Source organism: Schistocerca serialis, chromosome 5 (genome assembly GCF_023864345.2).
Source record: "Schistocerca serialis cubense isolate TAMUIC-IGC-003099 chromosome 5, iqSchSeri2.2, whole genome shotgun sequence".
In the NCBI taxonomy this organism is placed as follows: domain Eukaryota; kingdom Metazoa; phylum Arthropoda; class Insecta; order Orthoptera; family Acrididae; genus Schistocerca; species Schistocerca serialis.
Window position 1 is genome coordinate 562,590,580 of NC_064642.1, and position 18,665 is coordinate 562,609,244.

Genomic DNA, 18,665 nt, shown 5'->3' on the forward strand with positions numbered 1-18,665 from the left:
TTTGTTTTACTATATATACGCTAATGATCCAAAATCCGTGCTAAGTTCTTCCGTTAATTCATATTTAATAGTTGCACACATTTGTTTGCGAGTGTGGGCAATGTGTCTGTATTTTTATGTGGGTTACTGTGTACCTACATTAAAGTTTTCAGAAAAAGTCTTGGAAATTTCTTCTCTGTCGTCCACCATCCACCTGACATCTAATTTGTGATTCCAGGAGTCTTCGCAAAAGTTTTAAATCATTAAATGCCATGGCTGTTCCTACGTCTGTTTCACATGTGTTTTAAATTCACGTTGTATCGATTGAAAGAAACAATAAGTTTTGTGTTACCCCTTACCATTTTTTTTTTTTGCCATCCGGAGTGGCCGTGCCGTTCTAGACGCTACAGTCTGGAACCGAGCGACCGCTACGGTCGCAGGTTCGAATCCTGCCTAGGGCATGGATGTGTGTGATGTCCTTAGGTTAGTTAGGTTTAATTAGCTCTAAGTTCTAGGCGACTGATGACCTCAGAAGTTAAGTCGCATAGTGCTCAGAGCCAAGCCTAAGTATGTTTGACTGCAACACAAAGCATCTACTCTATAAAACAAATATTTTAATATATGTTCCAAGGTTTCCATGGCAACATTGTCAAATATAAATCAAGTATTATGCTATACTTTTTCCGGTGGTGCAATAACTTAGTTTTCACATAATGTCTTGCATGTTCAACAATCGAAGTCATTATGATCATTGGGCAGGGGTCGTACTTGGAGGCCTGGCCACGGCGTACCCGTCCCCTGACAGGATAAGGGAGAGGCAGCGAGAAGGAAACATTGTACATGTATGTAATTTATCATTATTTTTTAATTATTTAATTTTAATGCCCCAGAAGAAAAATCATATATGAAAAAGTAAGGGGCGAAGGACATCCTCGTCGCTTCACTGGGAGTAATATCCTATCCCTCGAAACTACGTAAACCTGGGACTCCCCACAGCTTCGAGGGGTCATGAAACATGCTGCCTAGAAAGTTCGCAAAGTGCGTTTTATATTTAGAGTGGCGTCGGATGATTTCGTGTTGTTCTAGTAGATAATGCCAATAGTCCATGCCCGATATCAAGGTCCTCGAGAGCACATAGTACGATGCGTGTCCTCCAATCCAGCGGACTGCCGATGATTTCTGTGAGGGGAAAAAGACAACGTCAGGGAAAAATAAAGCGTCCGTCGTGATGGTGGATTCGTCGGTGCGTCGGAGGAGTGCCATGATGTGTTGCGTCAGCCGCCAGACATCCTTTACCTCACCGCACTGCAGAGAATGTTCGTCGGTGTCCTGTATACCACATACACTCCTGGAAATGGAAAAAAGAACACATTGACACCGGTGCGTCAGACCCACCATACTTGCTCCGGACACTGCGAGAGGGCTGTACAAGCAATGATCACACGCACGGCACAGCGGACACACCAGGAACCGCGGTGTTGGCCGTCGAATGGCGCTAGCTGCGCAGCATTTGTGCACCGCCGCCGTCAGTGTCAGCCAGTTTGCCGTAGCATACGGAGCTCCATCGCAGTCTTTAACACTGGTAGCATGCCGCGACAGCGTGGACGTGAACCGTATGTGCAGTTGACGGACTTTGAACGAGGGCGTATAGTGGGCATGCGGGAGGCCGGGTGGACGTACCGCCGAATTGCTCAACACGTGGGGCGTGAGGTCTCCACAGTACATCGATGTTGTCGCCAGTGGCCGGCGGAAGGTGCACGTGCCCGTCGACCTGGGACCGGACCGCAGCGACGCACGGATGCACGCCAAGACCGTAGGATCCTACGCAGTGCCGTAGGGGACCGCACCGCCACTTCCCATCAAATTAGAGACACTGTTGCTCCTGGGGTATCGGCGAGGACCATTCGCAACCGTCTCCATGAAGCTGGGCTACGGTCCCGCACACCGTTAGGCCGTCTTCCGCTCACGCCCCAACATCGTGCAGCCCGCCTCCAGTGGTGTCGCGACAGGCGTGAATGGAGGGACGAATGGAGACGTGTCGTCTTTAGCGATGAGAGTCGCTTCTGCCTTGGTGCCAATGATGGTCGTATGCGTGTTTGGCGCCGTGCAGGTGAGCGCCACAATCAGGACTGCATACGACCGAGGCACACAGGGCCAACACCCGGCATCATGGTGTGGGGAGCGATCTCCTACACTGGCCGTACACCACTGGTGATCGTCGAGGGGACACTGAATAGTGCACGGTACATCCAAACCGTCATCGAACCCATCGTTCTACCATTCCTAGACCGGCAAGGGAACTTGCTGTTCCAACAGGACAATGCACGTCCGCATGTATCCCGTGCCACCCAACGTGCTCTAGAAGGTGTAAGTCAACTACCCTGGCCAGCAAGATCTCCGGATCTGTCCCCCATTGAGCATGTTTGGGACTGGATGAAGCGTCGTCTCACGCGGTCTGCACGTCCAGCACGAACGCTGGTCCAACTGAGGCGCCAGGTGGAAATGGCATGGCAAGCCGTTCCACAGGACTACATCCAGCATCTCTACGATCGTCTCCATGGGAGAATAGCAGCCTGCATTGCTGCGAAAGGTGGATATACACTGTACTAGTGCCGACATTGTGCATGCTCTGTTGCCTGTGTCTATGTGCCTGTGGTTCTGTCAGTGTGATCATGTGATGTATCTGACCCCAGGAATGTGTCAATAAGGTTTCCCCTTCCTGGGACAATGAATTCACGGTGTTCTTATTTCAATTTCCAGGAGTGTATAAGGCAGGGAGGGGAATCTACCAAGTGAATGTCGTACAATCGTCGGAGGGGTGACTGTCATGCGGTTGATTAATATATACCATGACTATCTCGCTGCCGTGGTAAGGAGAGGCGTATGGACAGCTCGCCAAATCTGTCGCCAGTCTCGCATTGGGTATTTAAGTTCGACAACATACGCCATGATGACGCCTCAAGCATCGATATATCTCACGGGTAGTGGGGATTCTTTTAGAAGGTATCTGTAAATAAACATAACTAAAATCAACAAAGAATCGCGTGACGTGAGAAAAAGAGGGCGATATTGTGCCTACCGGCACCGGCGGTTCTAAGGACGTGGGAAGAAGCACGTCCGGGATCGCCGACGTGATGGCGTGTTGTCGTTAATTCCATGTTAATAGCGTCGCTCGCAGGTATAGAGCTAGAGCCTTCTTCCACACATTCATGAGATTAGGTCCTCCAGAGTGGTGTGGGAGAGTTTAAGTCTCGTATTTGATCTTAAACAACATCCCTTGGCTGACACAGTGTCCAAAGGTCGCCATTGATGTGTCAGCAATACCATGTGGCATTGGCAGTACCTGTGCCAGGTGCGGTAGTCGCTAGGCCAGATGAACATTAGTGTATTCCACCCTTTGGAGCAGGTCCTGGGTTCGGAGTGAACTGTTGCGTATGTGCAGTCAGACGTGCTGGAGGAGCCGTCGATAGCACGCCGCCGCTGATTGCCGTATCGATCGGGTGGACAATACACCTAAGCATCGCAAAATGTCCACAGTCATAGCGGACTGTCCACCCCTCGTCCGATGTGCATAATCTTGGTTTTATTCATGTTGACCCTGCTTCCCGCAGCTACTCTGTACGTAGTAGGAAAGGTAACCACCTTACTTACTTCGTTCTGCGACCGGACGAGTATCATCAAGTCGTCGGCATATGCACGACACGTGAAGGAGCTCGAACGGAGTCGGACGCCTGTAAGAGTCCGTCTAAGAGTCTGCACCAGTGGTTCGAGCGCTATTGCAAACAGCATCATCGACAAGGAACATCCTTGCCTAACTGAGCTGCAAATGGTTCAAATGGCTTAGAACTACTTAAACCTAAGTAACCTAAGGACGTCACACACATCCATGCCCACAGCAGGATTCGAACCTGCGACCGTAGCAGCAGCGCGGCTCCGGACTGAAGCGCCTAGAACCGCTCGGCCACAACAGCCGGCAACTGAGCTGCAAACAGGAATCGTTCCTACCTCCCTGTCATTGACTCTCACTGTCGAAGAAGCGCCACGAAGATAGAGCATGAGGACGGTAATAAATCCTGAGGTATCGCCATGCGTCGAGTCAAGGAAATCATGGCTGATCCTGTCAAAGGCACGATCAAAATCCACCGATACAAACTCCGCTCGCATGCGACAATCTTCCGTCAGAGAAATTATGTCACGGTATTCGCCTAGGATAGAATGGATGTTACTCAGAACCCCTTGACAAGCCTGGTCTGGTGGTATTGTCTTGGATATTACGGTCTTGAGCCTTGCCGCCAACATTCGCGCAAAGATCTTATAGTCAGTATTGAGCATTGTGAGCGGTCTAAAGTGATGGGCGCTGACACTCGCTGTAGGTTTTGGTATTGGTATAAGCAGTCCCGCCATGAACTACAAGGGAACTTCCGTGTCATGACTCAATAACTTATGATACATCAACACCAACTGGAACATCATTAAATCCGCAAATGCGCTATAAAATTCGAGTGTCAACCCATCTGGCACAGGGGATTTGTGCACCGCACCATTCGTTGAGTGCCCTCCGTATGTCATCTTCCGTTAGGGGTTCCAATAGCGCCTCTGCATCCGGACCATCCACCTCCGTTTGCATCTGTCGTAAAATTTCTTTTCCTATCCGATTGTCCGTGGGCGTCCCAGTGAAAAGGAGGCGGTAATGCTCCAGAAACCCAGCAGAAATGTCCTATTGTGACGTCAAGGGCCGACCATCGTCATCATGGGGCACTGTGATCAAGGATATGCGATTACGTTCGTATCCCTTGATGAATGCTAATGCGTTCTCCATCGACGTTGTCCAAGCACCGAGCATGGATCGAAAGTCCCTCCAGTCGACGTCTCGTGATCGATAAAATGCACGCCTGAATGCGATGGACTTCCGCTTGACGCTCGGGCGTCGGGGGCCTGGAGGACAGGTCGCGGAGCACCAAGTAGTAATAAACTGTATCTCGGAGCCATTTCGCTTTTTCCTTGCCATACGTTATGAGAGCTCTTCGTATCGCCGGTTTTACACATTGCAGCCACCATGAAAGAACCGCACGGTGCAGCAGCAGAAGGCGAGTGCATGTCTGCCATGTTTCTTCGAACCGCTGGCGACATTCGAGATCCAACAACATGGATGAATTAAGTTTCCATGAACTACGACTCCGCCAGACCCGCTGCCGTGGGAGGGTTAACGTACATAAATATGCAAGGTGATCCGTAAAAGCTGTGGGCCAACGTTCAGCAGCCAACACGTAATCCCTTAATCCGTCAGAAACATCAATCCGATCCAGCCTGCTAGCCGAGTGGCTAGTAAAAAACGTGTAGCCCTCTCGCTGCCCATGGATATTTTCCCACGTGTCCGTTAGTGCCATGTCCCGGCAGAACGTGTTCAATGCGTGGCAGGAATTTGATCCTTCGGTGTGAGAACACAGTTAAAATCCGCTCCTACCAAGATGTGGTCATATCTCCCATGGAATAGGGGGGGGGGCAATCTCCTCCGAGTAGAATCGTGCTCGCGCCAGTCGGTTGTCAGATCCGGAGGGTGCATAGATGTTGACGATACGAATGCCGTTTACGGTCATAGCCAAACCCCGAGCCGAAGGGAGGTAATCGAGATCACACAATCGGAATCTCTTCCCGGACTAATATCGCTGTGCCACGTCCTCTATCTGGAGGTGACGCTAGATAAGTGTTGTAACCATGCACGCCGGGAAAAGCAGCATTGCAGGTTTCCTGCACCAGCAGAATATCCACGTCTGTGGCGTAAATCATGTCTCGGAAAAGTTGCATCTTTGCAAGAGAACGTGCGGTGTTAATAAAAATGGCTCTGAGCACTATGGGACCCAACATCGGAGGTCATCAGTCCCCTAGAACTTAGAACTACTTAAACCTAACTAACCTAAGGACATCACACACATCCATGCCCGAGGCAGGATTCCAACCTGCGACTGAAGCGGTCGCGCGGTTCCAGACTTAAGCGCATAGAACCGCTCGGCGACGCCGGCCAGCGTGGTGTTAATGTTCACTGTTCCAGCCTTATATGCTTGGCCCGTTGTTGTTGTCATGCTCGTGTCATGTCATTGTGAACTCCAAGGGCTTTAGTCCACTATTCGTGCTAGGGAGGGTGCCTGCCAACGGTTTGCCCTCCGTTGTATTCGTTCCGTGGTGTGCATCCTGTAAGAGAGTTGTCATCAATGGGGGGGGGGGGGGGTGTATCTATTCGACTGGTACCGCCCAGTCGCAGTGGTCATCAATCCCAGAAACATCCTCTGATGTATTTCGATGGGGCTGCAGGGACATTGTTGTCCCTGACTTCTCCGTCGGCAGTGCTGCATCAGTCGGTGCCAATGAAGAGGGACCGTCTGAAAGGCAGGACATCCGGTCACTATCTGAAAGAATCCTGTCAGCGTCCTCTAAAGGCACGTGTTCCGTGTCAGACAGATCTTCGGCTAGAATAACTTCCGTGTCCGCTAGGATAGGGGGGGACGTGTCACCCGATCTATGTTGACGCTTTTTGCGACGCTTCGGCGATCGCTGTTTTCGTGCCCTGCCCTCTGCTGCCGTAGGCGTCGCCTCACTGTGTTCGTCGATCGTTCGTTGGTCTGTTACTGGCGCCACTGTCTCGACCTCTACCTCCACGCCGCTTGCATCTGACGAGACGTGGGTCTAGGGGCTTTCTCCGTGTCACCTCCATGCTCCCAAACTCGGTTTGCTCTTGCATCAACACGTCCTTGTCACGCTCCGAACTTGGCAACACCTCCTGGCGGGCCACGGACACGTACGTCATCAGCAGTTGCGTGGGAACTTCTCGCTGTGACGCTTCTCCATGTGGCAGTTGCATGACGCGGCGTTGTATGCACTCCGAGCGAATATGTCCTTCTCCACCACAGCCAGAACATGGGCGTGGCTGGCCATCGTAAATCACAATAGCTCGACATCCGCCAATGTATGAATAAGAAGGGATATGCTTGTTAAGGTAGATCCGCACCTGTCGGACGCCGTTTAGCATGGGATAGGTGCTAAAACTTGCCCAGCGTTCAGGCGTATGACTGAGTACCGTTCCATATGGTCGCAGCGATACAGTAACCATCGATTCTGGTACCTCAAACGGCAGTTCAAAGATCCGAATGACCCTAACACCCAAGCCTGAAGGAGCGACTGTTACATTGCTGATATGGCCATCAGAGTGTCGAAATTTAAATCCTCTTTGAGCAGCGGCGAGATTTCTTTCAAATGCAGCTTCATCGGTCATCTTGACGTACATGGTACTGCTTTCAATGGATAGGTGGATTCTAGTTAGGTCTGTAGCAGGTAAACGAACTTCTTCCCTCAAAAAACGCTCTGTTTCTAAAGCTTTGGGTCTGTCATATTCGTTGTCAGACGTAAACTGGAGCGTAGTCTTTCTAAAATTGTGTGCCTTGGCTATCTAGTCAGACAACACGCGTGAGTACCGGTGGTGTAAACACTCCCTTGTCCACGCGCGCCCGTGGCCGGGACAACAGGTCCGTACCGCGCCACCGACTAAAGCAGACTGCTCCATCTGAGCTACTCAAGCACGATTTACTAGTTCTGTAAGGTTCGCAGGAGAGCTTCTGTGAAGTTTGAAAGTTAGGAGACGAGGTAGTGGCAGAAGTAAAGCTGTGGGGAGGAGGCGTGAGCCGTGCTTGGGTAGCTCACATGCCGGCACGGTAGCTCGGTCAGGGAGCCGGTTGGCTCTGTAATAAAAAAACTGAGTGGAAGGATTAACCACCGAACTTGAACAGGATGTCTTGCGACGTCCGCAACGACCAAACACAACGATTTAAAAAAAATAAAAAAAAGGCAGAGCACTTGAATGCAAAAGGCAATGCTTGCGAAAGGCAAAGGTCATGAGTTCGAGTCTCGGTGCGGAACACACTTTTAATCTGCTAGGAAGTTTCATATCAGCGCACACTCCGCTGCAGAGTGAAAATCTCATTCTGGAAACATCCCCCAGGCTGGGGCTAAGCCATGTCTCCGCAATAACTTTTCTTTCAGGAGTGTTAGTTCTGCAGGGTTGTTCTGCAAGATTCGCAGGAGAGTTTCTGTGACGTTTGAAAGGTATGCCGGCACGGTAGCTCAGCGTGTTCGGTCAGAGGGCTAGCTCCGTCTGTAATAAAAAGACTGAGTTAATCGATCAACAACGAACTTAAACCGATGTCTTACGACTTCCGCCCCGAGCAGATGCAACGAACAAAATCGAACAAAATGAGATTTAAAAAATAAAAATAAAAAAAGGTAGGAGACGAGGTAGTGACGTAAGTAAAGCTGTGAGGAGGGGCCCTGAGTCGTGCTTAGATAACTCAGATGGTAGAGCCCTTGCCTGCGAAAGGCAAAGGTTCGAGTCTCGGTCCGTCACAGAGTATTAAGCTGCCACGAAGTTTCGTGTCATCGAACAATCCACTGCAGTGTGAAAATGTCATTCTGGAGTTTTAAGTTAAGCACACACAAACATAAAGACTCACACACACACCAGATCAATACTTACTAACAGCTTTTCTTTTGCTACTACAATGATTGACATGATGATATCAGTGAATGCTTCCTGTATACACTTCGGTCGTCCATATGTGACTGAAAACATTGTTTGTTACTGTCAATAATAATAGTTTTTGCGTTTCAGTGTGTGTAACTTTTTAAAAATTCAAAGACACTACTCATTTAATATACAGGGTGGTCCGGGCCAAATGTCTCACGAAATAAGCATCAAACGAAAAAACTACAAAGAACGAAACTCATCTAGCTTGAAGGGGGAAACCAGATGGCGCTATGGTTAGCCCGCCAGATGGCGCTGCCATAGGTCAAACGTATATCAACTGCGTTTTTTTTTTAAATAGGAACCCTCATTTTTTATTACTTATTCGTGTAGTACGTAAAGAAATACGAATGATTTAGTTTGACCACTTTTTTCGCTTTGTGATAGATGCCGCTGTAATAGTCACACACGGGTAAGTACGTGGTATCACGTAACATTCCGCCAGTGCGAACGGTATTTGCTTCGTGATACATTAACCCGTGTTAAAATGGACCGTTTACCAATGCGGAAAAGGTCGATATCGTGTTGATGTATGGTTATTGTGATCAAAATGCCCAATGGGTGTGTGCTGTGTATGCTGCCCGGTATCCTGGACGACATTATCCAAGTGTCCGGACCGTTCGCCGGATAGTTACGTTATTTAAGGAAACAGGATGTGTTCAGCCACATGCGAAACGTCAACCACGACCTGCAACAAATGATGATCCCCAAGTAAGTGTTACAGCAAGATGTTTCACTGCATAACAGAATGGCGATGTACTTCCAACATAGCTCGAGTGCGGTTGAAGCGGTATTGAATAGCATATTTCATGACAGGTGGATTGGGCATGGCCCGCACGTTCACCGGATCTGACGTCCCAGGATTTCTTTCTGTGGGGAAAGTTGAAGGATATTTGCTATCGTGATCCACCGACAACGGCCGACAATATGCATCAGCGAACATTACGGAAGACGAACTACTCGCTGTTGAGAATAATGTCGTTGTACGTATTGCCAAATGCATTGAGGTTGACGGACATCATTTTGAGCATTTATTGCATTAATGTGGTATTTACAGGTAATCACGCTGTAACAGCATGCGTTCTCAAAATGGTTCAAATGGCTCTGCGCACTATGGGACTTAACATTTGAGGTCATCAGTTCCCTAGAACTTAGAACCACTTAAACCTAACTAACCTAAGGACATCACACACATCCATGCCCGAGGCAGGATTCGAACCTGCGACCGTAGCGGTCGCGCGGTTCCAGACTGAAGCGCCTAGAACCGCTCGGCCACACCGGCCGGCATGCGTTCTCAGAAATGATAAGTTCACAAAGGTACATGTATCACATTGGAACAACCGAAATAAAATGTTCGACGTACCTACGTTCTGTATTTTAATTTAAAAAACCTACTTGTTACCTACTGTTCGTCTAAAATTGCGAGCCATATGTTTGTGACTATTACACCGCTATCTATCACAAAGCGAAAAAAGTGGTCCAACTAAAACATTCATATTTCTTTACGTACTACACGAATATGTAATAGAAAATGGGGTTCCTATTTAAAAAAGCGCAGTTGATATCCGTTTGACCTATGGCAGCGCCATCTAGCGGGTCAACCATAGCGCCATCTGGTTTCCCCCTTCACGCTAGACGAGTTTACTTCTTTGTAGTTTTTTCGTTTGACGCTTATTCCGTGAGATATTTGGCCTGGTCACGATCAATGGACCATCCTGTGTACAAATAAATTATTACCTGATGGCGATGGGGAGGGGGGTTGGAGTCTCACACATAACATCTGAATGATATATCTGCCACAGCCTCCGCCACCTTCGCAAGAAGTCGCTGGAGCAGCTGCACCTGGACATCCCCAGGAGAGCAAGTTGTAACCGACTGATCAGCAGGTGGCAGCACATCTGGGACGACCTGAGTGGACGGCAAGGAATGCTGACTACCGTCGTCCACTCAGAAAAAAGTGTCAATACAGTGTCCATACAACCCTGGGAGGTGGATGCTGTATCTAGACGACCATCTGCATAATGTCTGATGTCTGAGTGGCCTTCGAAGGACAGCAGGAAGTGCCAGCTACCACCTGTCTCTCAGCAGGTGTCTCGAGTGTGGTCCTGGGCAGCCTTTGGTGGACAAAGGGGGGGGGGGGGGGCAGCAGGGAGAGTCTGGGATGGTTTCAACCATCATATATCTGCGAACATTTGTCATTCCTGTGAGGGCGAGATCTGCATGGATGGATGTTGGTAAAACCTAGAGCGAAATCCTCACAGCGTGAGCTGCAGTTGAAGCCTCACAGTCCCTGCAGCATGGAGAGGGATGGCAGTAGAAAACCACCTGACCACTTGCACCTCACGTGGATGATGGCTCCTGCTGTGTGTGATTCAAGCGCTGCATGGCTAATAAAAATGTCAAATTGTTTAAATAATAACACCGTACTGTTTAAATAAAAATGTCCCTGCTCAGCAGAACGGCAATTGTTTGACTCAAATGCTAGGGGAAGTAATCTGTCTCCACCAATTGTGTTTTGAAGAGGGAGAAATGGACGGAGAGGAGGTGGACGGGGAACATGGAGGGTTGGAAGGGGGAAGAAGGTGCAGATATGAGAGGGAGGGGGAGGCGGATGATGACCAAATATTTTGGTTTTTCCAACGCTCCCTTCAAGCGTTATTCTGCCATCGAGCTGCTGTTTGGTGTAAATAGGAACTCTGGGTCGTGCAGTGCCACCACCATTACTACTGCACCCTATGGAGATTGCCACCTTGACTCAGTCTGCTTACCTTAGGCAAACCCTATTCAGATGCCACTACGAAGTCACTTTTGTTAAGCCTGTTGCATACAGGCAACACTGAAATTTACAGAAGTGTCTGTTTTTCAGCTATAAGTGGAGCATTTTGGATTTTTCAAGCAAATAACGGATCCTGTCCACTAAAATTCATTTATAAGGGGCGTTCAAAAAGAAACGACCTACAGTCTGGAATGCGCAAACCGGTGACAGGATGGTGGCGTGTGTAACGAGGTGTGGTTCCGACCAGAGCGTGGAAGTTCACAGCCTGTCGCTAGAGGTTCAAATGGAGTTGACTATCGTCATTCAGCGGTTCCTGGTCCGTCAAATGGTTCAAATTCCTCTGAGCACTATGGGACTTAGCATCCGAGGTCATCAGTCCCCTAGACTTAGAACTACTTAAACCTAACTAATCTAAAGACATCACGCACGTCCATGCTCGAGGCAGGATTCTAATCTGAGACCGTGGCAGCAGCGCGGTTCAGGACTGAAGCGTCTAGAACCGCTAGGCCACAACGGCCGGCTGTCGCTAGAGGGCACATATGCATGTCACGTGACTATACAGAGCTAGCAGCAGCATCCATAAATCGTCCAACGCTGTCAGTCGCAGCGCAAACAGTTACATGGCGACGTCTACAGAAGAGCAAAGAGGTGTTGTTCGTTTTCTGACAGCGGAAGGAGTAGGAGGAACAGATATTCATCGACGAATGACACAAGTGTACAGTGAACACTGCATGTCACTTGCAAGGGTCAAGGTGTGTCACTAGCGCTTCAGGAAAGAAAAGGTGTCGTTAGCCGATGATGCACAGTCTGGAGCACCACACTGCATTCCCGATGAGGTTGTCCAGCTTGTGGATGCACTCATTACCAAGGATCGCGGAGTGGCAGTGAAAGTCATAGCCGCCGTGGTCGGATTGAGTGGCAGAAGTGTTCACACCATCATGAAGGAACGACTGCACATGCGCAAAGTGTGCCCAATGCGTGCTCCACAGTCTTCAACCACACCAGGAAGTATGCCGAATAGCCCAATGTCTTGCTCATCTGAAGCACTATGCTCTGGAAGGGAATGCGTTCGCGGCATGAGTGGTGGCTGGAGATGAGTCATGGTGTCATCACTTCGAATCAGAATCAAACCGACAAAGTCTCCACAGTGGAAGCATCCAGGGTCACCACCACCAAAAAAAGCCAAGGCCATCCACATGAGTGCCGGAAAGGTTATGTTGACATTCTTCTTTGACCAAGATGGCCCCCTTCTGATTCACTTCCTGCAGCATGGGACAACAGTGAATGCCCAGCGTTGCTCACAAATCGTGACCACCCTTTGCCAAGCGATCAAATCAAAACGACCAGGCAATCTCACCTGTGGGATCATTTGCTCCACGACAGTGCAAAAGCTCATACGCCCAACACAGTCGCGGCTCTCCTGCAGAAATTCAGATGGGAGGTTCTTGGCCACCCTCTATACAGTCTGGACCTCTCTCCCTGTGATTACGCCATTTTTGGTCCCCTTAAAAAGGCTGTGAGGGGCAAATGATGCTCCTCAGACAACGACGTCCAGCTGTACGTGCGGAACTGGTTAACATCGCAGCCCCGGGAATTTTATGAGACAGCCATTCACCACCTTGTGTCACAGTGGGACAAGTGTTTCAGCAGCCAGGGCCAATACTTCTAACATACAGGTACTGGTTTCTGTAATTATGCCTCTGGCTCGTTTATTTTTGAATGCCCCTTATAGAAACCATAGAAATAATGTTACACCCAAGAATTTAAAAGGACATAAAGTATTTATGGGAAAAATAACGATTTAATACCAATCATTCCACATCCTTAAGCTCCATAAAAGAAGTTGAATACAGTAGTGTTCAATATTGGTAGATACCAGCTTAAGAACATTTTTCTGAACGCTGCTACAGTAATTTACCCTGTTCCCTTCCTTGTTCCATACATCCCCAGCAAGCCCTTAGCAGTGGCAACTGATGCTTGATATTGTGTTTTTGGGATGACAGATGGCATGGAGCATCAGATAGTGTATACATACAATACTTTAAACATCGCCCGATAAATTTACTAACCAGCAGAAATGGATTATTTAATCATTTATGTATGTTTGTATTTATGTATTAAGCCAGGGACCTAGAAACGCTGGAGAGGCTTCGTCCCGCTGTAGCCCTCAGTGGTTCACAATCCCGCAACAGGCCACAGCAGTCCACTCACCCCACCGCCGCCCCACACCGAACCCAGGGTTATTGTGCGATTGAGCATCCAATGAACCCTCCTGGGAACGTCTCATACCAGACGAGTGTAACCCCAAACGTTTGCATGGTACGATAATTATGGTGTACAAATACGTGGAAATGATGTTTGCGCAGCAATCACTGACACAGTGTAACTGAGGCAGAATACAGGGAACCAGCCCGCATTCACCGAGGTAGATGAAAAACCGCCTTAAAGACCATCCACAGACTGGCCGGCACACCTGACCTCGACACTATCCGCCAGGCGGATTTGTGCCAGGGACCGGCACTCCTTCCTGCTCGGGAAGCAGTGCGTTATACTACGCGGCTAGCCGGGTGGGCTTCTTTAATCATTATTTATGTAGTTCTGAAATTCCGCTTGTGTCTGTGCAGAATGGAATTCCAGTTGGCAACGGGCTGTAGATCTTTGCTGATATTGTGGACACTTAAACCACTCGTCCTCGCTTCCTGACAACATGCCTACAACATTGGGAACTGTTTCAGTGTTTACTAAATTGTATTGTACAAACACCAGAAGAACACCATACACTTTGCCCTCTTTCAGCCTTTGTACTGGCTTACCCAAGTAGTTACAGCTACAGTTTAAAGCGTCCTCTGAGCCACAGTGCAGCTCGGTTTTCTCTGCATCAACAAGTCATTGCCAAAAGCTAATCAAGGGATAAGTGTCAGAAAAAAATCCTAGGACGGACTAAAGATTGAAATCCATACCAGAAATGTAATCTGACTCTTACCCATTGAGCTACCAGCCCACAGTGTAGAATTTGTACAGTTCTGCAGTCATAAATATTAAGGTTGTTACGCAGGTTTCTCTGTGGTATCCTTCTTTATGTAGTAATTTTCTTAAATTTTAGCGTCGTGAAACTTCCTCTGATGTTGAATTTCTCTAAGTCGAGTTTATGAACATTGCAAAAATATTTCATTATGTTTGTATATTAATGTGAACATAAAAATAATCTAGTAAGCACATGTAGTTTGTCTTAATTTTTAACTAAGTGAAACCTAGAAATTAGAAGAGTATCTTATTTTTATTATTATAGTATGGTATATACTTCTGAGGTTTACATGTCTGTTTATAACAATAGAAAATATTTTTGTTGACTTTCATAGATCTCACTTAGTTGCTACAGTGTATGTACTATGGTTTCTTCTGTGAACTAAGTATTGATTGATCTTTGTTTCTTTTAAGGACCACCCATAATACTCATTAAATGTTTTACGAAAGGAATTTTTGATCATTTCCCTGATGGATTCATGGGGAACTGAGTGTTACACTGAGTTATATGAGATGCATTCATTCAAAATTCTTAAGTTACACACATACATCACTTTATAGTTACAGATAAAATCGTTGTAGCCTAAACTAGGACAGAATACTGTCTTCTGTTTCACAAACGTGTGAAGCAGAGGCGAGTAACAGAAAAAGTATGCACTAAACATCTGAAGCTCTGCTGTCAGAGACGACTTACACAGCACGGAGGTGCTGTAAGCAAACACCACATACACACTCATGTGTAAAGTTCTCGGTGCTGCACTGCCAGATTGTTATATCTTTTTGGCACAAAATTTCCACACTGTAGCTCGCTGTCATCTTTGGGGTCTGTCTAGCATATTGAGGTGGCATGGGGCCTGGTCTTTCTGATATACCCGGTATATATATAAAAGGAAGGAGTCATTACCATGTTTGAAAGGATGCACGCCAAGATTACACAACAATCAGGCAGCTTACTCACGAGAACATTATACACTGTCAACGCCTTCCAGACATGAGATCGGAGACACATTCATGTCGTATACGAACAGTATCTCATTATGTGATCATAAACTTCGCTGCGATGCCACAGTAAATCAGTAAGTGGCCGCGCATTTCGAGCTTTGCAACCAAATGTGCCTTGCTTTTTGCAAGATGAGGAGCCTCAGAGTTTAGTCTGTGGGCCATCCTTGGAGTTGTCCCGAAGTCCGAAGTAGTTTTTTGTTTATTTATTTATTCTTGTGGCATTTAGTCAATTGACATACGGGAACGAAACGATCGAGACATTATTTGTCACGCCGTTTAGATGCACTAGTGTCGTTCTTCTTTGTACTGCGTCCTTGTGCGGTGACAAATTTTATCAAAGTCGATCGAGTCAGCAGTTGTGGACGAGCAGTTCATCCCAGATGTAACGTTGCGCTCCTGAGAAAACAAAAAACAATGGAGCTGCTGTCAGTCTCGTTCTTATTCGGGAAGTAACTCGTTCCTAATCCATTTCGCCGTATCTCGTTCCCGCCTGATCTCGTTCTGTTTCGCGGGTCACTATTCCTCGCTCCAGTTCCACTGTTCCTCATTCGTACTGAGTTGTAGTTCCTTTCGTTCATTGCGTTCCCCTCTCTTAATCAATCCAAATAGTTTTCAGAATCACAACTTGGAGTTCTAAGTGTATGCCGCTCAGCATCCAAGAACGGTAATTTATAACTGTGTGGTAGTTATATACTAACAGTAAAACAAGAAATTCCAGATTGCTTAACTCGCTTTTCGGCATACAAGACCGTGTTTTTGAAAACAAAGTGATCATTACCTCCACTTTGGCTTTCACGAATAATGTTTATCAATGGAAATGTTTCAGTTTGTAAATACAAGGTTATTAACGAGAATCTCCAGGGTTTCAGAAGACGACTGCACGATAACCGCAAACCATACAGAAAAAGGACACACATCAATGGATGGAGAAGCTCTTCAAGTTTCGATTCGTAATACCCCCCGCATCATACCTGCGCCAGGAGCAGGTATGTCAGAACATGTTGGCAAGTCATCCGTTTCGCATTATCGCACTGAATTAGTTCGTGCATACGGAGAGGACAACCAATGAACAGATTTCCAAAGCAAGCTACTGTCGTGTCTTCTCGGGCAACTCGTGTCAGCAGATTCAATATATTGCACGCACGTATTGACTTTTGCCACGACTCAAACGGTGCCCATATAGGGCATCTGTCATGTGAGTTAGAAACTTGGAGGGCTGCTCTGTCTATTGGCACGTATCTATTTTCTGCAGATCTTGAAGTTTCACACAGTTGTCTCCTGAAAACCCAGTGGCATTTATGTGCTTCTGAGGCACAGCTGACAATCATCGGAAGGGATTAAAGTGTAATCATGCTCCCTAGTGACCATTCTCACCTCAGTTTTGTTCGCTCATGCCATCAACATTTTTAATTCGAATTTTGAAAGTTTTTGATCGCTCTTGTTCTTGACGTATAAACGATATTCGTCAAAATATTTCAGTTTTTAAAATTACAACTTTTTAGTTGCTTATATTTACTTGATAGTTGGAGTAGAATGCTTGTCACAAAAGAAAGAGATTTTTTCTTGACGTAGATGAATTTTATTTTAAAAAATTCTGCATGAGAGTACCTAGCGATGGCCAGGGACAGTGAGGGAATTGTGTGTGGTTCCCCACCCTTAATAACATCTAATTACCGCCATGCACTGCCACGCAGACAGATGTACAATATAAATCCAGTACGAGTTAGAAGGTAGAATATGTAAGCAAGGATACGCAGAAAGATTGATTGTGAAATCTCAAAACTATTTCGTCGCTCACAGCGAAATCAATGACTTACACCCTGCCCCTCCTACTCAACTCACGTGCTGCATGCGCTGTTGTTACTGGGTACAGGACTTTTCCACTTCGCCTGTTTCAAAATCTATACAACATCCCACAATTACATAAAAAAATGAACGGTAAACGGCAAAAATGAACAGGTGCCTAAAACTACCTATCACGAAAGAAGGAGTTCCCCAAAATCAACTAGTTTGTGCATCTCTAATATAGACGCGTGTGGTCTCAAAAGGTTCCTACTATCAAGGTGACCTCCACTAATAAAAAAGAACACAAATTTTCGATATCTATCTCATTCGTTTTCTGTCACATTTCGTGCAGAGCTTTCGCGTTTGAGAGCTAGAACTGACTTGGTCAGCTTTGATGAAACTTGTCACAGCATAAGGGTACTATTCAAAGACAAAAAACCCTCGTACAAGAGCACATTACATTAAGTGATTCCTGAGTAATTCTATCAGTCTCATTTCCTATGTATTGAGTACTGAGTAACCTGAATTTCTACCCTGAATAGATAACAGATTTCTTAACACAATGTAATATCACATATAATAACTTCCATATGAGAAGTGAACAACTGGAATCACAAATATTCATAGACCTTCAACATATACAAGCTTCAAATTAAGAAAAAGTTTTAAACATGTGTATAAATAATTTTTAAACTTATTTTAGAACGCTAGTAATAGTACAACATATAAGATAGATCTGTGTGCTGATATAATTTACATGATAACATTTCATAACATAAAATAGTATAATGATTAAAATTTTGTTAAGCTTATGTTACTTTCAGATAAGAGCATGGAAGGAGGTCTGTACACCTTGTATTTGCAGTTTGGTGAAAGGATATCATTGATAAAGTTACCCTATGACATTGTAGTACTTAGAGAAAGTCAGGATGAATTACAAGCCTCACTGACTAGACCGAACAGTTCAATAAACACACAATATGGATAGAGTAAACCAAAGAAGGAAGAAAGTCATTAGGAATAGCAGGAACGAAATTTATGATAAACTTAACACCAAAATCAGGTACAACGTAATAGATGAAGTGAAGGAGGAAGAAGATACAAGAAGAAGACTAGCAGTGGCAAAGGGAGTAGTACTTGTCAAAATAGCGCTGCTAATATCAGACGTAGACATGGAGAAAGATATTTTTATGAATGTACATACTGGGCACAGCATTCTATGAAAATGAATCATTGGCGGTGGAAATACGGAAAAATAAGAAGACCATTACGTTTGAGACATAGTGTTACAGGGGATGTTGAAAATTAGATGAACAAATATGATCAGAAATGAGGAGGTACTCAAGAGTTTCCACAGAATCAGCGATAGAAGGAATATTTGGAAAACACTGAATTAAAGAAGGGACAGGATGATAGTACAGATGTTAAGGCATTCACACTACTAGTGTTAGATATTAGAACATATGTAACAAATAATTCAGGACGTTTGATGAAGGTGCTAATCTGAGATAAAGAGATTGACGCTGGAGA